Source organism: Bos javanicus, chromosome 2 (genome assembly GCF_032452875.1).
Source record: "Bos javanicus breed banteng chromosome 2, ARS-OSU_banteng_1.0, whole genome shotgun sequence".
NCBI classification, from domain to species: Eukaryota; Metazoa; Chordata; class Mammalia; order Artiodactyla; family Bovidae; genus Bos; species Bos javanicus.
In genome coordinates, this window is record NC_083869.1 from 17,333,418 (window position 1) to 17,360,945 (window position 27,528).

Here is a 27,528-nt window from a genome sequence, read left to right on the forward strand (position 1 = left end):
AAAAAACGGATAATTCAGTGATTTAAATCTTTTTCATGTATAATTTTATAGCTCCTGTAAGAGAAACTAAATACACATTTTGTCAAATTGAGAGTAACATTTGTCATGAGGCAAGTCTTTCTAACATTTTCATCTATGGCCTAAAATAAGATGGTAGGTTTTCATTTTATTTCGGAAGAGATTCTTGGAATTCCAGGTTCCACTGAAAAGTGAGATGGAGGGTATGAATTGGAGGTGATACAAAACAGAATCCCAAAGAGGAAACCAAGGAGCTAAACTCCATGTGGAGCTCTGTTCCTTGGCTGTCCTTCCCACTACATCTGTTGTAACTTCTTTTCCTCATCATTAGAAGGAAGTAAAAGAAGGAAGGGGAAGAGAAAGGGAGCTGGCAGTAGTGTGATGGCACCAGCTCTCACTCGCTTGAAAGAGCCAATTGTGTGCATCTCTTCCCACACTTACATTAAAGTAATATGTTGATAGCTTAAAATCAGCCATGGTGGGGATATTTAAACCAGAGAAACTGGCAATGCTACCAGTCAGGGCTCTGTCTCCCCCAAGAATAGCTTGTTAACATTTGCTAGCTTTCCTCTGGTGACCTGCTGTTGAAGGGAACATTATTCATCTCAACCTTACTATTATGATCACTTCCTGATTCTGACTTATCTGTGTACCTGATATTTCTAACAACCTTGACTATAGTCTGTCTTACCCAGACCTCTGTGCACTAGAGATACGTAGGACTGGAATAAAGTGTTCCATTTAAAATTAGTTAGGATGGATCTGTTTCCTATGTTTTTACCTCATTGAATTTCTCAATGCATTGTAAGTTATCTCTTCACACCTACTCATCTTTTTTTACTCTATTTTCTATTATCCTGCCTTGATTATTTAGTCTTCTCAGCATAGAAATGTAATGAAGTATTCAGATGCACAGTGCCTAGTTAGTATGATCCAAGCAAAGAGTATTATAGACTCAATTAACAATCACTAATTGAATATCTCCTTTGCCTAAGACATCACAGATGTCTTAGACATTGTCAGAGAAAATAAGGCACAGTACCTAGATTCAAACATATAAAATCTAGGAAGAAAATCAGATATATATATATATGTGTGTGTATGTATACACACACACACACACACAGTTGAGACTAATGTAGAGAATAATGTTAAAGATGATATTAGAAAAAGCAAAGAAAAATGCAAGCCAGACCACAGAGACGACAGATTATTTCTGACTACAGAAATTAGAGAAGGCTTCATGGAGACAGAGACTTTTTTAACCATGTCTTGAAGAACTGATATGCATTTTAAATCTCAGCTCTATTTATAGCTTTTATGAGCAGATGACTATAACATTCACACCAAAGTAATTTGTAAGTTAGTTCATTTTGTTTACCGATCTGCCAAAATTAGCTTACTGTCATGGGAGTCAGGAAAACTTAAAAATAAGATTTTAGTGACATAGATGTATGGAATTGTTACTAGATTTAGCAGATGCCAACGCAGAAGATGCATTCTGGTTATCTGTGTGCCCTCCATAGGTTATATGCAGAGTGCTGTTTATAGAAGGTCCTTAGTAAAAACTGCCAATTACTGAGGACCAGTTACATGTCTGGCACTTTAACATGTATGATATCATCAAAGACAAAAACCAGAAAAGTAAGAAAACTGATTTTATTCAGGCTACTGCAGTAGGGAGAGGACTCCAGATCAGAATATGTCTCTGCAGAGGGGTTTTCACTTAGTCTTTATAGGAAGGAATAGACGAGTTAGAGATGAGGGGACAGACCATTGGGATCTGCAGCCAGGGAAAATCTCAGAATCTTAGAGGAATGGGAAATGTTTTTCTCTGTGTCTAGCCAGAGTCTAGGGGAAAGCAACTCTAATCTTAGCTAATCATTCATAAGATGTAGAACAAGAAATTGACTAGCCAAAACCTCATAGTTTACTACCCTGAAATACACTATTATCAGCATTTTTTAAATTCTTTTTAAAAAATCAAAACTGACATTCAGAGAGATTGAGTGACTTGCCAAGGCTACATATCTGGTAAATAAAGAACCAGAACTTCATTCCATAGCTTTCTTTTGACTTTCCTTTTATTATGCTGCAATACACATTGTGCTCAATAAATGCTTTAATAGTAATTTCTAAGGTTAATGGAACTTTCACTTTTTTCTATATTTTCATTCATACTATTTAAAATCTGTAGAGAATAGCCTTCAAAGAACCAGGTCTAAATGTTTAGAATTGATAAAAATCTGTTCAAAGTGATTCATAATAAGAGTGTGCCTCCTTCCCTATAAATAAATCTACCTTTCAAGTGAATGAGTAGAGAAAAATTTGAGATTATGTCTGGTGGCTCAGATGGTAAAAAATCTGCCTGCAGTGCAGGAGACCCAGTTTTGATCCCTGGGTTGGAAAGATCCCCTGGAGAAGGGAATGGCAACCTACTCAATGATTCTTGCCTGGAAAATCCCATGGACAGAGGAGCCTGGTGGACTATAGTCCATGGGGTCTCAAAGAGTCAGACATGACTGAGTGACTGACACTTTCACTTGCTGTGAATCAATGAGGTTATCACTGTTGTTTCTTCACTTCTGCTTTGTGGGGCCATAACAGTTTGAAGGAGGTGCTTCAAGAGCCTCACAGAGTTCTTGGCTGGATTGACGGTCAGGACAGAAATGAGGTAAAGCTTGGTTACCCAGCTTCTGCCAGAGTTCCCTTTGGGTTACACACATTGAACATCAGAGTAAAGGTCACTAAAGAACATAGTTAAAATGTGAAAACCAACTGACCTAATAGAATAAATTGCTTCTCTAAAACAAACGCTAAATATATGCTGCTCCTGGAAACCTATGGGTCTCTGAGTTTACTGGCTGTTGCCGGCTTCCTGGGCCCCTCGCTGTGCTTTTCAGACTCACAGCAATGCACTGTTAAGATGTACCTGATACGTTGCTGGCGCAGCAGGGGAACCTAACCTAGCCGGCCTGAATCATTTGGCAGCTATTCCACGCTCAGATCATTGTGGTAATTACGAGTGTGATGTGATAATTTGTGGTTGAGTTTTGTCCTGGGGCCCAGCCATTCAGTTCTTCTTTTTTTTTTCTTTTTTAAATGATGTTTTACTTTCAGAATATCTTGTTGATAAACAGACCAGGTGCAGTTTCACAGTAGCTGCATGATATATTCTCTGAACAGTGAAGTACAAATTAAGCATAAAACAAAAGCCACTGCCCTTCTGGCTGCCCGGCCTTCGTGAGCATGGTTATTGTGACTGCTCTGAGTGGAAGCGAAGAATGAGCAAGTTACTTTTAGGGTCTGGGGACCAATGAAGCCAACATATTTAGGGGCCTTGTCATGGCTGGCAGTGGGAGTGTGGACATTGTGACTTAGAGGCAAGAAACCCAAGTCCAGAGCTTTCCTGTGCCCCACCCACCCCTCTCCCATTCCAGCATAACCTGGCCGTCCCCTGCCCCCTGAGCCATTTGTAGAGCAGCTCAGGCAATGAAAGGAGATACTATCATTAGTTTTGATTCCATGTCATCTCCTGGGTTTAGGGGAAGAGTGCCATGGTCAGAGGAAGATAGCAAAATAAAAAATAAGGAGACAAATTGGCCAGAAGATACTGGAAAATAATAGAAAATACATATAGGAGCTATGAACTGTATTTATCCCCTGGAAAGCAAGTGAATTATTTGCGTGAGTCAAAATTTCTAAAGAAAGGTATTTTGGTGGCATTGAATCTTAGGGAACTGGTTTAAAAGAAGTTGTGGACATGGAGAGACAGGAAATGACGTGACACTCAGGTCAGTGGAAGCTCCATGTACAAAAGCTTAAGGTAGGAATGAACCACAGATATTGACTATAGAAAGGTATGCTCAGATGATAAATATGTAGGAAAAGGTACAGAAGTTGGAATCAGGAGAGCTAAGTTTTAAATTTTGCTATTAAAATTATAATCGTCGGTAAGCTGGTATCAGGCTTCCCAGATGGCTCAGCGGGTAAAGAATTTATGTGCGATGCAGGAGACACAGGAGATTCAGGTTTGATCTCTGGGTTGGGAAGATCCTCTGGAGGAGGAAAAGAGCAACCCACTCTGGTGTTCTTGCCTGAAAAATCCCACAGACAGAGGAGCTTGGTGGGTTACAGTCCAAAGGATCACAAAAAAATCAGACATAAGTAAGCATGCGTACACCTGAAACAAAAAGTCACTTTGCTTCCCCAGTGGCTCAGACAATAAAGAATCCAACTTCAGTGCAGCAGAACTGGGTTTGATCCCTGGGTCAGAAAGATCCCCTGGCGACAGAAATGGCTACCCACTCCAGTATCCTTACCTGGAGAATTCCATGCACAGAGGCTACAGTGCATGGTGTGGCAAAGAGTTGGACTTGACTGAGCGACTAACATTTATACTTACTGAAACTGGTATCAGCTTTCTAAGGCAAAGGTTAAAAATTTCTATGATTTTTCTTTGATAAGGTTCTCTGGAATTTACTGAGTATCGATAGGACTGCTCACTTTTGCAGGTTGGAGTGGCTAAATCTGAGGAATATTCAGTAAGCAAGAGGAAGAAATACGGTGGCTATTCCTGGTGGCTCAGACAATAAAGAATCTGCCTGCTATGCAGGAGACCTGGGTTTGATCCTTGGGTCAGGAAGATCCCCTGGAGAAGGGAATGGCAATCCACTCCAGTATTCTTGCCTGGAGAATCCCATGGACAGAGGAGCCTGGCAGGCTACAGTCCATGGGGTCACAAAGAGTTGGACATGGCTGAGTGGCTGACATGCACAACGGGAGGAAGAAAAGAAAAAGAGAAAGAGAAAAATGTTTTATTAAGTCCTTGTCTCAGTCCATTAGGTCCTCTATAACAAAAGCACCATTAGTTAGGTGGCTTTTAAACAAGAGGAATTTATTTCTCATAATTCTGGAGGCTGAGAAGTCCAGGATCCCTGGTGGACTCAGTGACTGGGGAGGGTTCACTTCCTCACAGACTGGAGCCTCACAAAGCAGAAAGGACTGGGGAGCTTCGGGAGTGGGGGTCTCTCTTATAAGGGCACTGATCCCAGTCAGGAGGGCTCTGTCTTCATGACCTAACCGCCCAAAGGCCCTACCTCCTTACACCCTCACCTTAGAGGCTAAGATTTCAAAATATGAATTTGGGGAAAGGGAGGACACACCATCTCATATATAGCAAACCTCCAGGTGATTCTCCCGGAGAAGGCAATGGCACCTCACTCCAGTACTCTTCTCTGGAAAATCCCATGGATGGAGGAGCCTGGTAGGCTGCAGTCCATGGGGTCGCTGAGGGTCAGGCACAACTGAGCGACTTCACTTTCACTTTTCACTTTCCTGCATTGGAAAAGGAAATGGCAACCCACTCCAGTGTTCTTGCCTGGAGAATCCCAGGGATGGCGGAGCCTGGTGGGCTGCCATCTCTGGGGTCGCACAGAGTCGGACACGACTGAAGCGACTGAGCAGCAGCAGCAGCAGCAGCAGCAGGTGATTCTCCAAAGTTTGGAAACTACTGCCTTAAAGTATTTGTTTTGAATATGAAAAGAACTCCAGGAAGGAGAACGTTGGTGGATTTCTCTCCTAAACCCCCTTTCTCAATGATTTACAATTCTCTGATGAGCTCTAGGAGAAACTGTCCCAACAGGTGCTATGCCTTTGACACATTCAAATCTGTGTTTGAAAAAGTGAAGTGTGGCTTTGACCTTACAGAACGGCAGCCGCAGGAGCACCCAGCTGGGCTGCATCGGCACCACATCAGCCCCTGCCCTGGACATACACACTCAGGAATGATTTTTTAAAAATCAATTCTTCATCCAAGGCTCAGAAACGTTCTATCTGACAGAGTTTCAGACACCCAAATCATTATGTACAGAATGAAAAAAAACACAAAACTAGTGATGCAGAACTTTAATAAAATTTAGTAAACATTTATTAAATGCATAGAGATAACTGGCAATTACAACCTTTAGGGGTCAAATAAATTTGATGGTAAAGGTAACAGACACCGTGCTGAAAAGGGAAAAATAGAAACATGAAGATATTTGGCACTGGATGGGAGAAGAGCTAAGATACAGCTTTTTGTCAAGAGGATGGAGCGTGAGAGATGAGAGTCATGGCAGTGACAAGAGTCAGATGAGAGGAGGGGGAGGCCAGGGTGAGGCAGAGGAGTTACTATCCATGAAGAGGGCATCTTCCACTTGAAGTCATGGTCAGTTTTTTAATTTAAGCATTATAATAAAAATGGATTAATTGATTAACATGTGACTCAGAGCAAAACCAATACAATATTGAAAAGTGAAAAAAATAATAATAAAAAAGAAAAAATAATAAAATAAAATATCAAAAAAAAGAGAAAATAGAGCTAAGCGTAACTATGAAACACAGACATCCTTGCATTACTAATAGCTAACGGTTGGAGCTTTCATTATGTGCTAAGCACTGTACTAAGTATTCTCATTTGATTTTCACAACAATCCTAGGAAAGAGACACTGCTATTACTATCTCATCACAAGAGGTGAGGAAGCTAAGGCTTTGGGCCAAAGTTGCACGGCTAATAACTAAGCCTCTAGGATTTGAACTCGGAAAGTTCTAATTCAGAATCTGAGCTCTTCACTACTCTGATGTGTGTAATACAAGGAAAATGCATACATTCCCCAAGTTCTTGGGTCTTCAGGATGACTCAGTGCTAGCCTGTTTGCGTCCATCCTTTTTAAATAATTGTCTTGCAATTTTATGACTATAAAAGTAAAATATAATCATTGCATCCAACTCAAAAACTTTAAAAAGTATTTGAAAATATATATTAGTGTTGGTCCCATCACCTAGAGATTACTGATGTTAGCATAAGCTACACTTGATTCTTGTGTTTATCATACCTGGAGCCAAAGAACTAGCTGGAGGGCCCTGTAAAAGGCAGTGAGCTCTGACCCAGACACTCTGATTCACTAGATCTGGGTAGGGTTAAGACTTGCCTATTTTTAAGAAATCCTCTCCCATGGTATTGTATATAGTATAATCTCACTTCTAAAAATACTATTCTATACCTTTGATTTTAAAATACCCCTAAGTAGAACATCATTTATTCTGTTTACCTCTGAATTCTTGAGTGCTTTTGTATTTCTCATCAAAACTATCTTTTAGAGACAGGAAGATAGCTAGTAGAGAAATGGTTCTCAAACCTCAGCATGCATTGTAAACACCTGAAGTATTTGTTAAAACACAGAGTTTCTGATGTAATGGGCCTGGGATGGGGCTTCTATTACTCAGGGTTCTCCCCAAAAAATAAAACCAATAGGATATATATGGATCTATTTGAGAAGATTTATTATAGGAATTGGCTCACAGAGTTATGGAGACTAAGAAGTCCCACAGTCTGCCATCTTCAAGCTAGAAAACCAGGACAGCTGGTGATATAATTCAGTCCAAGTCTGAGAACCTGAGAACCAGGAGCTCTAGTGTCCGAGGGTAGGAGAGGATGAATGTCCCGGCTCAGGAAGAGAGAGAGAATGCTCCCTTCCTCCAGCTTTTGTTCTGTGCAGGCTCTCAGCGGATTGGATGATGCCTGCCCATATTGGTGAAGGCAGATTTTCTTTACTCAGTCTGCTGATTCAAATGCTAATCTCTTGCAGAAACACACTCACAGATACACCTCAAAATAATGTTTTGCCAGCTGACTGGGCTGGTGAAACATTACATGGCTCCAAAATTTTCTAACAAATTCAAGCGTGATGCAAATGCCACTGGTTCAGGACCACACTTTGAGAACTACTGTAATAGAGAGTACTTCCAAACAAGAGTTCCTGGTTAAAAAAAAACAAACTCTCGTGGCCTCTAGAAATTCCTTAAAATTCAAGGGCAAACATCTAACCTTGCCTGTTTAGAAATAAATTCAGTGACATATAGTAGCCTGCTTGGTATCACCCTATCAGGAATTCCATATATGAAAACTATTCAGCTGTTTCTGTGCCTCTATGACAACAGTAAAACTGTAACATGAAAATAATAATTGCTGAGGTCGTCAGCTAAAAAATCTCAAATGTCTAAATGACCGTTGGTAGCCACAGAAGGAACAGTTGGACAAGGACAGTTACATCCAATAATAGGCATCGCACCTATCACTGAAGGCTAATGTCTGACATTTCTTAAGTAGGACAAATACCAGAGGAGGATGTTGATGCTACTGGCACTTTTTATGAATTATACATGATGCACCATTTTAAAATTCGGTGGAAAACTGCCATTTACCCTCTCTAATAGAAGGCATTGTATGAAAAGTGAAGTGCTGGGTGAGTAACCATGAGAAGCAGCCAATATAATGGATCTTAAGCACACTTCTCTTTGCACTCTAGCACCTGAGAGAAGACAATCAGGCTTTAAAAGGAAGGCTGGCCTCTGGGAACCCAATAGCAGCTTTCCTGAACTGGATACCTCAGCACGGTCTATCCAGGCTTCCAAATCAGCAACCAGTTTCTGACACATACCTTGTAGATTTCATGGCTTTTAGCTGTAACTCCTTGATGCTGGGACAGTATAAGTGTATATCTGTATTTGGCATTCAACATTGTCTTGGTCCATTTGAGCTGTTGAAATACCACAGAACACCATGTAACTTTTAGCAGTAAGACAAATTTATTTCTCACAGTTCTAGAAGCCAGGAAGTTCAGGATCAAGGTGCTTGCAGATTTGGTGTCTGGTAAGAGCCGTATCCTACGTGGCTGTCTTTTTGCTATAATGTCACATGGTTGAAGGAGCAAGGAATGTCCCTGGGGTCCCTTTGATAAGGGTACTAATTCCATTCATGAGGGCTTTACCCTCATGACCTAGTCACCTCCCAAAGGCCCCATCTCCTAACACTATTACCTGCATTCCAGGGTATATAAAAATTCATTTGTCAGTAACAAGAAATACAGAAAACCACAACCAGACAATGTAATCTACCCTAGAATTTTGCATGTTAAAATTAGAAATTTTTACCATAACTGGGAATTACTAAAGTCACCTGGGAGAATTCATTCATTTATTACTCAGTCAATAGATACCTATTGAGCACTTCCGATATCCCAGGCATTGTCATAGGTTCAGGGGATAAAACAATGAAAAGAGAGAGACAGAGAGACACAGCTTTGACCATCAAGGAGTGTCCTTTACAGTTGTGATGAGTTTTGTCTTACTCTATGTCTTCTAGCGGAGAAGGCGATGGCACCCCACTCCAGTACTCTTGCCTGAAAAATCCCATGGACGGAGGAGTGTGGTAGGCTGCAGCCCATGGGGTCGCTAAGAGTCAGACACGACTGAGTGACTTCCCTTTCACTTTTCACTTTCATGCATGGGAGAAGGAAATAGCAACCCACTCCAGTGTTCTTGCCTGGAGAACCCCAGGAACGGGGGAGCCTGGTGGGCTACTGTCTATGGGGTCGCACAGAGTCGGACATGACTGAAGCAACTTAGCAGCAGCAGCAGCGTGTCTTCTAGAACCTTGCTGTGTCAAGGACCAGCAGTGCAGGTGGCACTTGAGAAGTGCTGAGAAACGCTGCTTCCCAGTCTACACCCCAAATCTCCCAACACGTAATCTGTATTTTATTTTACAAGATCCCCAGGTGATTTGTATCCACGTTAAAATTTGAGAATCTCTGCTTTAGAAAACAGAGCCTGAGGCAAGGATTAAAGTTCTGATTTCATTTGAGAGTTCAAGCCCAGGGGAGCACAAGTAAGGGGAAAGGGAAGACAGGCAAGGGTGGCTGCAAAGCTGTGGGGTGCTGGGCTGGCTGCTGAGTCTGGAAGGGGCACATCAGCCCGGTCAGCAGGTACTATAGGCTTACTTGGCATGTGCACGTGGAACTTCTTCTCCAGAAAGATTCACACCAGGATCCCTCCTGACTCTTGCTCACTTCTGATTGAGGTTCAGGCTACTGGGCTTCCCAGGTGGTGCTAGTGGTAAGGGACCCACCTTCCCGCAACAGGAAGATCCCCTAGAGGAGGGCATCACAACCCACTCCAGTGTTCTTGCCTGGAGAATCCCATGGACAGAGGAGTCTGGTGGGCTATGGTCCATAGGGTCCCAAAGATTCAGACACGACTGAAGTGATTTAGCATGCATGCACCCCTGGCAGGTACTTCTTGGTTACAGTGTACAAGCCTGAAAGTGGAGGCATGGGCACAGACCAAGAAAGAGAAAAAAGAAAGGAGCGGTTGAGTTTTAATAAGACATGAAGTTGGTGTCTTAAGACAATGCATTTAGAAAATTCAGTAATAGAAGAGAATAGAAGTGACATTGTCAGTCAGGAGAAACACAGAAACTTGAATGTTGGAAGTCTAAATGTCAGATTTTGTCATCATGAGTAACAGTTACTGAAGTCTTTTTTAATGTTTCCTAGTCACTCTCTGCTTCCATGTTTTATGACCTTCTATTGCTCTGGCAGCACTCAGGATCTCCACATACCTATTATTTTATTAGTTCCTTCCTCTCCCTGGATTTTTGGTCACTCTTCTCCACATTTATTGATCCTTGTGGTTTGTTTATCAATACCTTCTGGGTCTCAAATATTCAGGTCTATTACTTCTCATCCGGCATATTGGCCCACACCACATATATGTCTGTTTGATATCATTGTGCCCATATCCTCATCCTTGAACAAGCTATAAACCAACTCTAAATAGAACCAAATAATCTGGGCCAGTAAATCTAGAATAGGTATCAAAGGAGAAACCACAGACCCCAGAGTAAGACAGGCCCAAGACCCATGAGACACCCAGGTGCCTGGTGTACATGCTCTGATAGGTGTGTGCCTTCCATGAGTGCTCCCAGTATAGGAAGCTTTCATCCAGGTCAACCAGATTCTACTCCGTCTGCAACCTATAGAGACTGTGAAAACGTGGCCAGTACCTAAATGCCATAGGTAGTTATCCCCAAATAATGGAAATATAAGTTTTCATTTTTATCATTTCTTACGCTTTTCAAAATTTCTCTGATAAAGTTGTATTGCTGTTATAATAAGAAAGAAACTCTTCAATTATTTTTATAAATTAATCTGTTTTGTCAAGGCAACTCTTTTAAGAACAGATTAACAAAAAACCAGAATGACACAGCAGCCATTAAATTTTAAATTATTTGCATATTTTATAGACATTCAGTAAATCTCCTAAAGTCCAGTCTAGAGTTTAAAGCAATCTAGATTCCACAGCTCTCAAAATCCAAAGGAGGAATGTCTTTTTCTCACCACAAAAAAGAAGAAATAGATGAAGACTCAGAGAGCAGAAATTGTCCTTTCTGAAGGCAATACTGAACTAATGGAGCATTTCTTAAATGTCTGTGACTCTCAGGTACTGGTGAAAATACCGCCCAGTCCTACAGTAAGGAGAAGAGCCTTAAAAAAGAGTCAGGGTGTGATGGTGGGCAGCACTAAAGCCCAAACACCTTTTAAGGAGGTGCCCAGTGTCACAGGATACTCTTAACCGTTTTATTTGTTTTTTGTTTTTTGTGTTTCTTTTTGAGCAAGAAGAGTCCTTATCAAATTTCTGCTTCACACTTTAACTTCAACTTATAGGCTCCACAATTAGCTGAAATATGCTTTCTACTAGTAGAACATTGGATCAGTTTTGATCACATCAGAAGTAATTTTGTATAAATGTAAACAAATATGATTGTGCTTAATTACTCAGTAGTATCCAACTCTTTGCAACCCCATGGACTGCAATGCACCAGGCTCCTCTGTCCATGGGATTTTCCAGGCAAGTCTACTGGAGGGAGTTGCCATTTCATTCTCCAGGGGCTCTTCCCAATCTGAGGATCAAACCCATGTCTCCCACAATGCAGGCAGATTCTTTACCAACTATGTCATCAGCAAAGCCCTTAACAGATATATTAGTTTATTTCTAAGAATTTATTGACTCCCAGCTACTATTTATACTTCTTATGCTATTACAAAAAAACTATCATCTCTACTCAGACTTACAAAATAATAGATCCTTATTTTGTAAAGGGGATTTACAAATCAGTTCAAAATTCATTGGTACTAAAAAGCCTCCTGACCCAAATATCAATGTTCTCTTTAGAAGATTTCACAGATCTTGAGCTGAAATTCCTGTGAAGAAGGAAAAGTTGGCTTTCTCACTGTTTTGCTGCCCTTGTTTACTGGGACACTAGAGGCTTAGGGCCTCTAATACTGTTGATGTTTACTAGGTATAAACAGTTATTCCTCTTGAGAATACTATACTTAAGGACATAAATTTGTAATGGCCACTTGTACTCCCTGTAATAATTAAGCTTATTTAATAATGTATGAAAATAAATGCATCTTAAGGGATAAGGAGTAGATTCCTGATTTTTCACATTGAACCAAATCACTCGATAAGTATTTATATAGGTACTTGCCAGTGCACAGATTTTTTAAGCATTGGGACCAGCTGTCACCCTGGTTAAAAAATGGAGTATGATATCCCACCCTCATGCCTGACTGCCCATAAATACACTTCAAATCCAAGACCATTTCTTGGTCTCTTCCATTTGGGGGGGAAAAAGAAGCTACTTACTAACAATTGGTGGAGGAGGCCTTATAAATAGCTGAAAAGTGAAGACAAAGGAGAAAAGGAGAGATATACTCATCTGAAGGCAGAGTTCCAAAGAACAGCAAGGAGAGATCTTCCTAAGTGAACAATGCAAAGAAACAGGAAAACAATAGAGTGGGAAGGACTAGAGATCTCTTCAAGAAAATTAGAGGCACGAAGGGGACATTTCATGCAAAGATGGGCTCAATAAAGGACAGAAATGGTAGGGACCTAACAGAAGCAGAAGATATTAAGAAGAGGGGGCAAGAATACACAGAAGATCTATGCAAAAAAGATCCTAATGACCTGGATAACCACAATGGTGTGATCACTTACCTAGTGCCAGACATTCTGGAATCTGAAGTCAAGTGGGCCTTAAGAAGGATCACTACGAACCAGGCTAGTGGAGAAGATGGGATTCTAGCTGAGCTATTTCAAATCCTGAAAGATGATGCTGTGAAAAGTGCTGCACTCAATATGCCAACACATTTGGAAAACTCAGCACTGGTCACAGGACTGGAAAAGGTCAGTTTTCATTCCAATTCCAAAGAAAGGCAATGCCAAAGAATATTCAAACTACCAAGCGATTGCACTCATTTCACATACTAGCAAGGAAATGCTCAAAATTCTTCAAGGTAGGCTTTAACAATACATGAACCAAGAACTTCCAATGTACAAGCTGGACTTAGAAAAGTCAGAGGAACCAGAGATCAAATTGCCAACATCCTCTGGATCATAGAAAAAGCAATAGAATTCCAGAAAAACATCTGCTTCATTGACTATGCAAAAGCCTTTGACTGTGTGGATCACAACAAACTGTGGAAAATTCTGAGAGATGAGAATACCAGACCACCTGACCTGCCTCCTGAGAAATCTGTATGCAGGTCAAGAAGCAGTAGTTAGAACCGGACATAGAACAACAGACTGGTTCCAAATTGGTAAAGGAGTACATCAAGGCTGTATATTGTCACCCTGCTTATTTAACTTATATGCAGACTACATCATATGAAATGCCAGGCTGGATGAAGCTCAAGCTGGAATAAAGAGTGCTGGGGGAAATATCAATAACTTCAGATATGCAGATGATACCACCCTAATGGGAGAAAGTGAAGAGGAACTAAAAAGCTAAAGAGCCTCTTGATGAAGGTGAAAGTGGAGAGTGAAAAAGTTGGCTTAAAATTCAACATTCAGAAAACTTAGATCATGGCATCCAGTCCCATCACTTCATGGCAAATAGATGGGGAAACAATGGAAACAGTGACAGATTTTATTTTCTTGGGCTCCAAAATCACTGCAGTTGGTGACTGCAGCCATGAAATTAAAAGATGCTTGCTCCTTGGAAGAAAAGGAATGTCAAACCTAGACAGCATATTAAAAAGCAGAGACATTTTTTGCCAACTGAGGTCCATCTAGTTAGTGCTATGGTTTTTCCAATAGTCATGTATGGATGTGAAATTTGGATCATAAAGATGGTTGAGAGCCAAAGAATTGATTCTTTTGAACTGTTGTGCTGGAGAAGACTCTTGAGAGTCCCTTGAAATGCAAGAAAATTAGATCAGTTAATCCTAAAGGAAATCAACCCTGAATATTCATTGGAAGGACTGATGCTGAAGCTGAAGCTCCAATACTCTTGCCAGTTGATGCAAAGAGCCGACTCATTGGAAAAGACCCTGATACTGGGAAAGATTGAAGGCAGGAGAAGGGGATGACAGAAGATGAGATGGTTGGTTGGCATCACTGACTCAATGGACATGAGTTTGAGCAAGCTCTAGGAGATGCTGAAGGACAGGGAAGCCTGGTACACTGCAGTCCATGAGCTCATAAAAAGTCAGACACTACTTAGCAACTGCACAGCACTAACAATTGGTGATTCTAATGACATTTTCAGTTGTTTCATGTTTAGAAAATATCTCTTCAATAGGTAGTTAACTTAAATTGTTTTATAAACCAAAGCACTATGACAGATGAAAAAGCACAGGCAGAGTCTGTCTTGATGTCCTATTTTAACCAGAATTAAAAGGAAAAATAAAAGGAAAGTGGACACTGAAGAATTAAGAATCATAAAGTATTTCTAGCCTGCCTAAGAGTGGTAAATAAAATAGTATGTGCTGGAATTAAAAGATTTACATATTTGAAATAACTATGTCTAACATGTCAAACCGAACTGAACATGTCAAAATAGATTGTATTTTTTAAAAAATCATACTGTGTGCTTTAAACATACTTCTATCAGGCACTTGCCACGGGGAAGGGACTTTGTTATGTAAAAGATATAAAGAGCACTGTTTCAACAGACATGGAGCTGGAAACAGAATATGATTACTTCTTAAAATATGCAATGTAGAAAACAAATCACTTCACAATTATGTACCTTGTCCAAGAAGAAAATATTATTTCCCTTTTGCTGCAGAGTATAAACTGTTTTGAATTGAGTTTTAAAATGTGTACAGGCTCAGTGACATTTTACAATTTTAAATGTTAGAATACTCTTTGGAAATTTTGAGACATTCCCTCCAGTAACCACTTTGACAAGGAGAGCAGACAAAAGTTTCCTCAAAAACAATCTTGCTGTTTTACTTTGCAACAAATTAAAGTATGTATAGAATAAACCCTATAGTATAGTTATATATTTTTCATATAGAAAATTCATATTCATATTCATATAGAATAGTTGTAGTAATAAATTGTTACCACATATAATAATGTTTGCTTTGTAAAAACTCTCTGGATACTATGACTTACTGTAGGAGAAGCAGGCAACAGAGGATTAGATGGTTGGATGTCATCACTGACTCAGTGGACATGAGTTTGAGCAAACTCTGGGAGATAGTTAAAGACAAGGAAGCCTGGTGTACTGCTGTCCCTGGGGTCACAAAGAGGTGGACACAACTGAGTGACTGAACAACAACAACAGCTGGTTTATTATTTGCATTTGAATTTATATGATGAACAGAATTCAAAAATTATTACCAACATAAATACTTTTTAGTTATAGGAAGAGTTGATGGAAGTGGATTCTAACTAGTTATTTCTTGTCAATTAATTAAAAATTTCTAGCTAATACGGCAGTTCTTTTATTGGGATAGAATTACTTTTATTATTTCTTTCAGTTCTACCATTTATTTAGATTACATCTTTTTCCTAGTCATAATTAACCCCTTCTTAGAAATCCACTTTTTTAATTTATATTTTTATAATCTGCCCTACACCTTTAGGATTTTTTTTTTTAATTTTTAAACTTAAAAGTCTCTGTGAGTTCACATTGATATCTCCCACAGTGCCAGTCCTTAGAGAAAGCTTTCAATAAAAGAGTTCTGAATGGACTCAGCTTTAAAATGGATCACAAATTACCAAAGAGGTATTTTCTAAAGAAAGACTTGCATTTAACTTCTAATAAATATTGGTGTATATTGTAGAATTTTTAAAAGAGAGTTGTTGTAGTTCAGGTAGGGAGGGAGTAAGGAAGAAGTACCAGACTAAGAAGAACTGAACTCCAGTAGGCTCCATCAGAAAATAGTCCTGTGTGCTTTCCCAAGTAACCAATTGCTGTCACCCCGCCTTTACTTGGCCTCCTTCATGGGATTGTTGCTTACAGTCACATGAGATAATGTATGAGATAACACGTTGAGTACTAAAAAGTGCCATAAAAATAGGCAGTATTATTACACTATGTCTTAACCATGGCACACTGAACATTATAAAATAATATTGTTGTTCTAAGGTCCTTGGCCATTGCATTATGTTGGAATGGAAAAAAATCTTTTTCTTTAGAAAAATTGAGACCCTAGAAAAAAAAATTTTTTAAATAAAAGATATAGGATTTACCAATGCTTATACTTTGATCTGTGGGCTTCCCTGGTGGCTCAGTGGTAAAGAATTCACCTGCCAATGTAGGAGACACAGGTTTGATCCTTGGGTCAGGAAGATCCCTTGAAGAAGAAAAAGGCACCCCACTCCAGTATTCTTGCCTGGGAAATCCCACGGACAGAGGAGCCTGGTGAGCTGTAGTCCATGGGGTTGCAAAAAAGCTGGACACGACTTAGCTACTGCTGCTGCTGCTGCTGCTGCTGCTGCTGCATCACTTCAGTCATGTCCGACTCTGTGCAACCCCATAGACAGCAGCCCGCCAGGCTCCTCTCTCCCTAGGATTCTCCAAGCAAGAATACTGGAGTGGGTTGCCATTTCCTTCTCCAATGCATGCATGCATGCAAAGTCGCTTCAGTTGTGTCTGACTCTGTGTGACCCCATGGACAGCAGCCCACCAGGCTCCTCTGTCCACAGGATTCTCCAGGCAAGAATACTGGAGTGGGTTGCCATTGCCTTCTCTGACTTAGCTACTAAACAACAACAAACTTTGAACTAGACTGCAGCATACCCAGATTGTTTTAGGAGGTTGCTTTGGAAGATTGTACTAACATCAGCTAACACATACAGAGTATGTGCTTAAGAGCACTCTCTTAAGCCCTGGGTTGACAGTTTAGGGCACATTGTCTCATTTAATCCTCAATACCGCCCGATAAAGGTGGGCAGTATTATTGAATTCAATGCGTAGGTGAGGAAATTGTAGCTTAGATAGACTAATGTGTCTAAGGCTATACAGATCAAAAGGTGCAGAACCAAACCTGAATCCACAATTGTTTTACTCCTGAACCAATGCTCATTTGTTCTTTTTTGGCCTGGCAATGCTATTAGCTAAAGCCCAATCAATTTTCTAGCAATCCAAACCCATGAGGAAGTAAATTAAATAGTAAGAATTATATTATTTAATATCAAATTAATTTGAAGATACCTAAGGAATTCTGAAGATCAGCCCTGGGATTTCTTTGGAAGGAATGATGCTAAAGCTGAAACTCCAGTCCTTTGGCCACCTCATGCGAAGAGTTGACTCATTGGAAAAGACTCTGATGCTGGGAGGGATTGGGGGCAGGAGGAGAAGGGGACGACAGAGGATGAGATGGCTGGAGGGCATCACGGACTCGATGGACGTGAGTCTCAATGAACTCCGGGAGTTGGTGATGGACAGGGAGGCCTGGCGTGCTGCGATTCATGGGGTCACAAAGAGTCAGACACGACTGAGCGACTGAACTGAACTGAAGGAATCACATGGATCTTTAGAGGTAGTTAAGGAAAATTTTGGCATCTTTAAAATAAAGAATTTTAAAAATAATAATGAGGAAAATTAAATAGCAAAATAAACTTACTTAATGAGTTATTGCTTAAGACATTCCTGTTAGCAATACATGAATTTTCCAAATATGTAATTTATGTCATAATATCAAGATTTTGTTCTCTAATATAACATTTGAATTATGATAACTTCCATTAAGAAAATAATAATACTCCAGTTGAAAAATAATTCTGGTTTTCCAGACTCTCATATATTGGCAATATGTATGATATTTTCTCTTGAAAAATTGCAGAGTAGTTATCATTATAGAGAAGGCAAAAAATTTAATTTACAACTAGGTGGGCTAAAAGAGAAATGTATTCTAACATTTAAAATTGCAAGTCCAAGTTGGTAGCCAGGTGATTTGCTAAGTAGAATATTTATAATTATTGTAACACTTTTAAAAAATATTAAAAAGCTTGCATGTTTTATTTTGGCTAATGAGACTGAATACATAATTCTTCAAAGTCTTAAAAATAAACACATAAAAATGGCGTGATCCTAATTGCTCATTTTATTAGTGGACACTTTTAAGTATTGCATAAATATCTTCTCAGGATGTTTCCTAATGAAGTTTCAGACAGTTTACAAAATAAAATAAGTACTACTAAAGTGAGCCTAGGCAGTATGTCAGTGGTCAGTAATCCTATAAATCCTTATATACAATATTTGTGTTATATTTCTTCTTTGTTTTAGAACTTACTGTAAAGAGACATTTAGTTTTATTTGTTGCTATAGACTTTATGTATACCTCTCATCAATGTGATGAGAATTGTAGGTAAAAAAGAAAGTGGTAAAAATGGGAATCATTTTGATCCTGCCCATCAATCTGTTTCTTATTGACTCCTTGGATCTTGTCATCATAACAGATATAGCAGTTCACAGCTTTAAATGGAGAAATAGATAATGAAAAAGCAAATTGTCCTAATAGCATATTTGGGAGAAAAGATATTTTTAAACTTTTTTCTTTTGATTTTGACATTTTAGTATAACAATATTGATGGCTCTGTTGATTCTAAGGGACCTTGTAGCAACTGATCCCAAGAAACATTCGTAATGGATGTATTTCAATTAATACAACATTTCAAGTAACTCAGAATTATGCACATCTGTCATAACTATGTCATAAATTCAAATGGTGAATGTGAGTTTGAAAGAAGATTCTTCAACTCACTTAGACACAAGGCAAAATTACATTTCTACATCAGATTCTTTTTTTTACATAATGCCAGAGCTTTTAAAAAAACAGAATCAGCAATATAAAACTGTTGTCATACATAGATTTAGAAACTTTATGTACAACTTATGTTAGAAGTCAGAAAATTGTTTATTCCATACCTGTTATCTAGTTTCATAAAGGCTTAAAAATGGCCATCCTAGATAATAACCAAGAATTTTATACATGAAATGAATATTTTATTATTGCTTTTGGATAGTTTCAGAATTTACTTAGTGAACTTTAAAATCTTTTTCTTGCTTTATCCAGACTGAAACCTAACCCTTCCTCAGCACACAGTTATCAAATGAGCTGGCAGCATCCCCAAACCTAAATGTAGTTTCTAAATGTTGCCAAAGGATTATGCCCAGAATCTCTAATGCTCTCAAAGGACCGTAACACTGTGCCATTTTATCTTGTGTATTCAAAGAAAATGGTGCTGACTGGAATACCCAAGTGGGTTATATGCCTTCGTTCATCCAAGAATGGCTGTGTTTATAATTTACCTTCACCTTGTCATTTATTTTTTTTTTCTTTCTATCCACATACCGTCATGAATCTTTTGAGAAACTTAGCTGCACTTCACCATTTCCTTCTCCAATGGGAGTTTAACTGCTGTTATTATGTAGGGAAAGTGAAAGTTGGAAACATTTTCCCTAAATGGAATATGGGTCTTTTCTATGAGAGTGGTATAATTCTGAAAACTTTTGTTGGGCATTCTCCACATGCTGGTTTCAGTGATGGAGGAAGAAAAAGAAATAATACAAGATTGGTTCTTGCCTTAAAGTATCTCCTGGTGTAGTCGTCAAGATTGCTATAAAAACAAGCAGCACCCTACAAAACAAGAAATGCAAGATAGTCACTTTAGTTAAGCAATTTAAATGGCTCTGCCCCTTTGTAGGAGAAGGCGATGGCACCCCACTCCAGCACTCTTGCCTGGAAAATCCCATGGACGGAGGAGCCTGGTGGTCTGCAGTCCATGGGGTCGAGAACAGTCAGACACAACTGAGTGACTTCCCTTTCACTTTTCACTTGCATGCATGGGAGAAGGAAATGGCAACCCACTCCAGTGTTCTCGCCTGGAGAATCCCAGGGATGGGGGAGCCTAGTGGGCTGCCATCTATGGGGTCACACAGAGTTGGACACGACTGAAGCGACTTAGCAGCAGCAGCAGCAGCCCCTTTGTAGAACCAACATAAAAAATTATGTTACTGATGCTTTCAATTTAAAGGAGTATTCCTGGGCAAAGATTTGAGAGAGAAAATGTTTGATCTAAAAGATATAGAAATAGATACATAATTCACCAGACTCCCATATTCAGATAAATATTTTTCTCATTCGGAGTAGCTACCTAAGGAAGCTATGCAGTACTTCTTTGATTAGAACATTTTAAAATGTCCTCTGGTTGACTTTTCTTTAATCTCATATTAAAATAGTATTTTAAAGAAATGCCACTTAGTTTTCAAGTGCTGTGTTTGGTTTCTGAGATGTGGAGTTAGTTTCTTTCTTGAGATCAGTATTAGAGTTCAGGCTGGATCTTATTTCTTGACCCTTAGGTTGGAAGGCATTCATTAGTGACAGTGGCTGGGTCTTGCAATAAATCTGCTCTAGGCTGGAAGATTGGCACAAATGAAGACAGATTCTGTTTAGAATTGTTTTCACTTAAGGTTTCTAATGAACCAGCAAACAGCACAACAAACGTGAGACTGAGATACAGGTCAGCGGAGACATTTTCTGATGCTTCCCGTTATTCAAAGAGGTCAGGCAGTCCACACACCATGAGGAATCTGCTTAGACAGACCAGGTCAGAACTTCTCTCACAGGCTGTGAGGCTAGGAGAAGGGTGTTTATCTGTGATGATAGCAGGAATTTCGTCCTGAATCACCATCATTTACTCTTTTTTTTTAATGAGTCATCAAACAGCTGCTATCAGTCTTCAGAATGGTATTTAAATTTCCAAAGAGGCCACTTTGCTGAATCCTGTGGTTGATTTAATCACTACCTGGATAGTAGTTTGTGGTTTAATAACGGAGTTGATTTTATCATCCAAAGTAGTTATTGGATACCCAGTTTAGAGAAAATACTATACTGACATGTAATGCCATAATATTTAAATAATATAGAATCTCCTTTAATGGAGGTATTTTAACAGAAAAGAAAGTTTAGGTAGAAAACAGTTCCATACAAAACTATAAAAAGTATTCCTATTTTTTAGTTATTTGGCGAAAATACTAGGTAGAGAAGTTTAAAATGAATTGCTCTGAGTTCTGCCCATTAGTTTAGCTGCGACTAAGAAATTTTAGCTATTAGTTGAAATCAAACATCTGGATGTTCTGTCTTTGATATGACAGCATGTAATATAAGCTTATCAGGAATTCTCATTTCATTGCTATTAATTTTTGTTATTTTAAATACTTTTCATCCACATGTACTTGGCACTAAGATATATGAAGGAGTGAATACCTTAGGTTTTTTTAAATCAGAAAATCTGAGTTTAGTCTCAGCTTTGAAATAGCATAGTTTTGAGCGAATCCCTTAACCTTTCTGGAGCTCAGTTTCTCAATTTATAAAGTGGGTATTTTTGAACCACAAACCAGTTTACCAGTAATTAGATCACTCAAGAGATTCTATAGAAGATAGACATGTAATAGCAAGGCGGTTGGTTGGAAAAGTCAAATACCATCTGTTACTCAAAAGGTCTAAATACCTGTCCATTCCTTTGGAGGTGTTTTGTTATCTGTCAACACACACATGCACAGTAGTTGCTAATACAATTATTAAAACATTCTTTTACTCATTTACTTTCTACCTTTTGTCAAATAATGTGCTTCCCCATAATCCAGATAAACAATGATTCCTCATATCTTTTAGAATTCTTCACAACAGTATCCTCAGGAATCATTTCCTTCTTTACATTCTAAATACTAAAGGCATTTAACATAAAAATCTGTTTCTTATAGCAATGTGTGCTCACTCACTGATTCTTGTCTCTTTGCAACCCTTAGGACTATAGCCCTCCAAGTTTCTCTATCCATGGAATTTTCCAGGCAAGAATATCGGAGGAGTTGCCATTTCTTCCTCCAGGGGATCATTACTACCCAGGGATCAAACCTGTGTATCTTATATCTCCTGCATTGCCAGCAGATTCTTTATTGCTAAGCCATTAGGGAAGCCCTGCTTATATCTATGTCTTTTTTTTTTTTCCAAAATAAACATTGTGAACCATAAGAATTAATAAACTCTTTTTAGAAGGATGAACACTAATTCTAAGCCTAGTTTTTCAAAGTGCCAAACAGCTCAATATTAGAAGATACCAGTTATTATGCAGACAGAGCCTTAAGTACATGGAATTCGTTATGGCGTTTATTACAACTTGAAGCTATTTTTACAAACCAAATTCAAAACTATGGTAATGTGTAATATCATGAGCTCCATAGTATAACAACTGTTGGCATCTCTCATGAAAAAAATCAGCCAGTACTGCACCCAGGGTGGCATCACCAGGAACAGGTGAGTCAGTCATGGCAGAGGAGGCAGTTGAGTTAGTTGCAGGCATGTCAAGAAAACAAGCTCATGGTAATGGATTTTAGATTTTGTTATATTTTTAAGATATCTTCTTGAAAACATTTTAAGATTTACTGATATTATTTTGAGTTCTTATAATTTAGATTTATAGAATACCTTCCATCCCAAAGAATCTAATACAGTCTAATACAGAAGCACTTTACTAACCACATACTAGTTTGCAACAGGGTAATACTGCAGTTACCATGGCAACTACATTAGAACTCTTTCTTTTACTAACTTGGATCTTTTTTTAAGATTCTCTCTTCGTACTGACATTTTCAGTGCTTGAGCTCTAGTGAAGATGATTTTTACCTTTTCACACTGTGAAAAGTTGAATTAATTTTTTCAAAGGGTTTTGTACTTGTTGAATTCTTTGTATCAGGATACTTAAATTTAGAACTTGCTGGTCAAATCAAGAAACAAAGGCTCATGGGGGACTTCCCTGATAGTCTAGTGGCTAAGATTCCAGGCTCCCAATGCAGGAGGCTCAGGTTCAATCCCTGGTCCAGGAACTGGGTTGTACATGCTGCAACTTGGGGTTCGCATGCCACAACTGCAGCTCCCACAGGCTGCAATGAAGATCCTTAGTGCCGCAACTAACACCTAGCACGCCAAATAAATGCATAAATATTTTAAAAGGCTTATGAAGCAATAATGTTATCTAGTTTTTCCCCTAACTGTAAGACACAAACATAATATTTTTAAAAATTTATTTTAAAAAAAAAAACAAAGATTTTTTAATGAAAAATTTCAGTGTGCCCAAGCTGTTGGAATTTAGTTTTTATCAAGAGGACCCATGAAAGACTGGCACAAAAATAGCTTTATATTAGTTGTGTGATAAGCTAAGATGAAGTGGCCAAAGGAAAAGTAATGGAGGAAACATGAAAGGCTAATAGAAGCTTATTTTCAAGAGTATAGTACTGACTTTTGCGAGATAACTGTGAAGGATACAGATCGATGTTGCATTTTCTGTCATCAGCATCATATTAAGCCATGCCCATATCCAACATAGGTGCTAATGTATACATTTTATCTGTAAAATACAAGCATAGTAGTACATACTTTATAGATACTACTACTGAACCATGTTAGTGTTGCTGTGCGTTTAAGATAAGATGATGCACTGAACCCACAATAAAAATACTAAGTACCAGATGTGGTTAAAAACACAAGAACCAAGAAAAGTCAAGAACAAAAACCAAGGGAAATAGGATCTTTCTGAAAGGATAGATTAGGGTTTCCTGGGTGGCTCTAGTGATAAAGAACCTGCCTGCCAATGCAGGAGACCTAAGAGATGTGAGTTCAATTCCTGGGTCAGGAATATCCCCTGGAAGAGGGTATAAAAATCCACTCCAGTGTTCTTGCCTGGAGAATCCCATGGACAGAGGAACCTGGCAGGCTACAGTCCATAGGGTTGCAAAGAGTCAGACACGACTGAAGCAACTTAGTACAAAGGGATAGATTAGATACCTGGAAATGGGGTACTGCCATTACAATTAAATGAAAATGTAGAAATGGAATTGGAATAAGGAAGTGGCTGGAGGTTGGAAGAATTTTGAGGAACATGGTAGAAAAATCTTAGATTGCCTTGAACAGACTCTTAGAAATATGGACTTTGAACATGTTGCTAGTGGGGGTACAGTAGGAAGTGAGAACATATTATTGGAAACTAGAAGACAGGAGACCTTTGATATATAATGGCAAAGCTCAATGGAATTGTGCCCTTCAGTTATATTAAAAACTTGTAAAAGGTGAGTAGGTATATCTTATTAAGGAGAATTCTGAGCAAAATGTTGAAGATGTGCCCTGCTTCTTGCTGATTAAAGCAAAATGCAAGAAGAGAGATATAAGTTGAAAGAAGAACTTAAAAAGGAACCAGGGTATGATAATTTGGGATCTTCTCATCCTATTCAGATGAAAAAAAAAATACTAAAATTAAGAGATTACCTCTGAAAGTATGGCATATTTAAAAAAAAAAAAAGGCCAAAGGTATGGCTCTACCACCATATACAACCATCTTTGCTGTAACCTTTGAAAGATTAAGAGATCAGAGTGTTCAGTCATAAGAGATTAACGTTATATATCAGTTAAATTAGAGATCTTCTAGAAATCTCTTTGGCCCTCAGTCATCTCAACAAGAGCCAAAGATAGAGAAAGGATTATCTCAAAAAAATGTTGTGAATGTAGCTTCTTTCTAATGGAGAGTATTGCTGTGCCATCCACAAGAAATCCACAACTTTCTTAAGAAAATTATATCAGCAGAGACACTACCAATTTGCATGGAAAGAAACAAAAGAGTACAAAATGAAAAGAGGCTATTGGACTCCAAATTTCTACCTATAGGAAGTAGGTTCATTAGACTACAATTGCACACATATGCTACTGTTCATGAAAAAGGCAGGATGACTCAGAGGGCAGAACCAGTAATCCAGGTACCAGAACTGAGAGCTTCTGGATAAGAGCTTCTAGATAAGAAACTACATCTTGATTCTGGCCTTGTCAGATCCCAAGCACAGAATCCAGTCAAGCTCACGCAAACTTCTTACCTGTGGAACCATGAGATAATAAATAAGTGTTGTTCTAAGCCCATAAGTTTGTTGATAATTTGGTATGTAGCAATAGAAACTAATACAGATATTAATCACTAGATTCTCTAAAAGATTCTAAAGAGTTTAGCTCATATAGTTCAAAAGAGAGGAAAAATGGTTCCTAGAGATTTTATATATATTCCTAAACTGTTTACAAAAGATTTGCTCTGGAAATGTCTTTTAAATGCTATACTATCTATATGGTTTCTATAGAAATGCAGTTTTTAAGCTTTCTAGGATGGAATAAAGGAAGTTTACACAGCCCACAGTTTCCCACACAGAGGCTTAACTATTTAAACTAAAAAGGCCGAGGAAAGCTTTTTTACTTAAAAAAGCCAAATTCTTTGTTTTGAAAGTAGTAACATAGATCAGATAGTTAAAGGATGATTTTTCCTTTGAACTGTCCTAATTTCAGATTTAAATTTTTTTAAATGATAGTTTTTACTTTTACAAGATAAGTTCTCTGTTTAGTGATTAACGCTAAATGAAGGTAAAAATCAGGTTATTATTTTTCATTGACATTTATTTTATGCTTGTATAAAATTTGTTTTATTGTGATATCATAAATCTGCAGTCTGTGAGTCATTTCTAATTTATAGTAAGAGTTCACCTTTATCACTTCAGACAAGGGCTTTGTATCACGGTTTGAATAAAATATTGTTGTCCTGAAATGAGAGTGCTACTTAACAAGCATGTTTTGGCATCGCACCTCCTCTTTATCTGAACTAGCTCAAAATAATGTCAAAAATAGTAATGTCAAAAATAACATCAAAAAATACTAATGTCAAAAATAACATCAGCTTACAATGGGCTTGCAGCAATGATGGTAGTTTTAGTAACTGAATCAACCGTAGGCCAAGTGCCAGTAGCTGGCTCAAGTCATATTTTAGGATATTATCTTCTGTGACTTACACTCAGAACATTGGGGCTTAGATGTGGGCAGTCACAAAGAAGACTTAGAAGCCAGTGGTGGTGAACAATCTCTTCCCTGCTGTACCATATACAAAAAAAGTAGGTATGATAACGTGTATGTTGATGAGATAACAATGACTAAGTGAGCAGAGCTGTCATTGGAGAGTGGCAGACCCTTTACAGTAGCTTTGAGCTCTGTTCATTAATGAAACCTGACAATTAACCACCTCTTAGTCTAATATTTATTCAGATTTATTTGTGCTACTGCCAAATGAAGTTGAAATTAGAATTGCTTAATAACAATAATAAATTAAACAAACTACTAACCTATACTGGTAGGCAAAGGGCTCAAAAGAAAATAAGTAAGTCTCTCAAGCAGCAAAGTGACTTTTTTTAACCTTTACTTTCTTCTAGTAAATGGTCTTATTTTCTTTGGTCTTCTTGTCCTTTTTTGCCAGCTTTTTCTTTTCAAAGTTGAAATACATCTGGTTGTTTTACTTCCACCCCTCCCTTTCCCATCATCACTTATATGACCTGGTAGTGGAAGTTATATTTGGAGAATATGACAACTACACATGTGCTCTTTAACTTAATGATATTAGAAAGATTTTGAAGGAAGATTGCTATAACTAAGGTGATCATTTATCCCAGTTCGCTTAGGACAGTCCCAGTCTATGCCTATTAATAGCCTCTCCTTTCATTCTCAAAACTCTTCTGGTTTAAATGGTAAATTACATAGTCACCCTAGCTGTAACTAAGCTGGGCTAAATGATGGTATATAAAAATGTATGAACTTAATAGTTGAAATTTTGGTAGAACCAAGTTATTAATAACAGCAAGGACGGAGTTGCCTTCCTTGGCACTGGGGTCTCTGTGTACTCTACAGAACTTTGTCATCTTTTAGGAGTGTTTTCAAGTATTTAAGCACTTTTTTCTTGTTTATATGCAAGAAGATTGAACTACCCAGGTTCTTATAGAATTATAATAAATGAGAGGATATTTTTCCTTTCAATAATTTTAAAAAATATTCCTAACAAAAATTCTTATTGAAATTATATTTTAGAAATATAAATGGAATTTTAATAAAATGAAATCATGGATTTGAAAAAAATTTAGAGGACACTATTGTTGCTGATAATTTGGAGTGAAGAAAAAGTGTTTAAATGCAAAATATTTAAAATGCTACAGCAAACAGAATAAAATTAATAGAGTGGTGTCTTTTTCAGATAGTTTAATATTCTTTGTCATATATAATATTTGAAGGCTATTTTTGTTATGTTTCAGTGTTTATTATAGTTTAAAGAAAATGTTTCTTATCCCAGACAGGGCTTTCATTCCTACTAATAGCAAATAACTTATTTTTTATCATAATTTATAGTAACATTTTGGAGAAATTTAACTGAACCCAGACAAGTTATTTCCTTTGTCTCTCCATCTAATGATAACTATTTATGGTGAGTTGAATAAATAAAGCTTACTGCAAAGAATTGATTTTAGGATCCCCATGTAGCTTGCA

The 27,528-nt window shown here is 38.2% G+C and overlaps 1 protein-coding gene across 6 annotated transcripts in view; it reads left to right on the forward strand.

Moving 5' to 3' along the window:
* The window catches only part of ZNF385B (zinc finger protein 385B), a 372,985-nt gene that overhangs the window by 187,006 nt on the left and 158,451 nt on the right, over positions 1-27,528 (forward strand). Inside the window, exon 1 of one of the 6 annotated variants that reach the window (XM_061434023.1) lies at positions 26,040-26,111. The exons of the other annotated variants lie outside the window; for them this stretch is intronic. The gene's annotated coding sequence lies outside the window, so the exon portion shown is untranslated. Of the gene's footprint in view, positions 1-26,039; positions 26,112-27,528 lie in introns of those variants that run through there. 6 annotated transcript variants of the gene reach the window in all.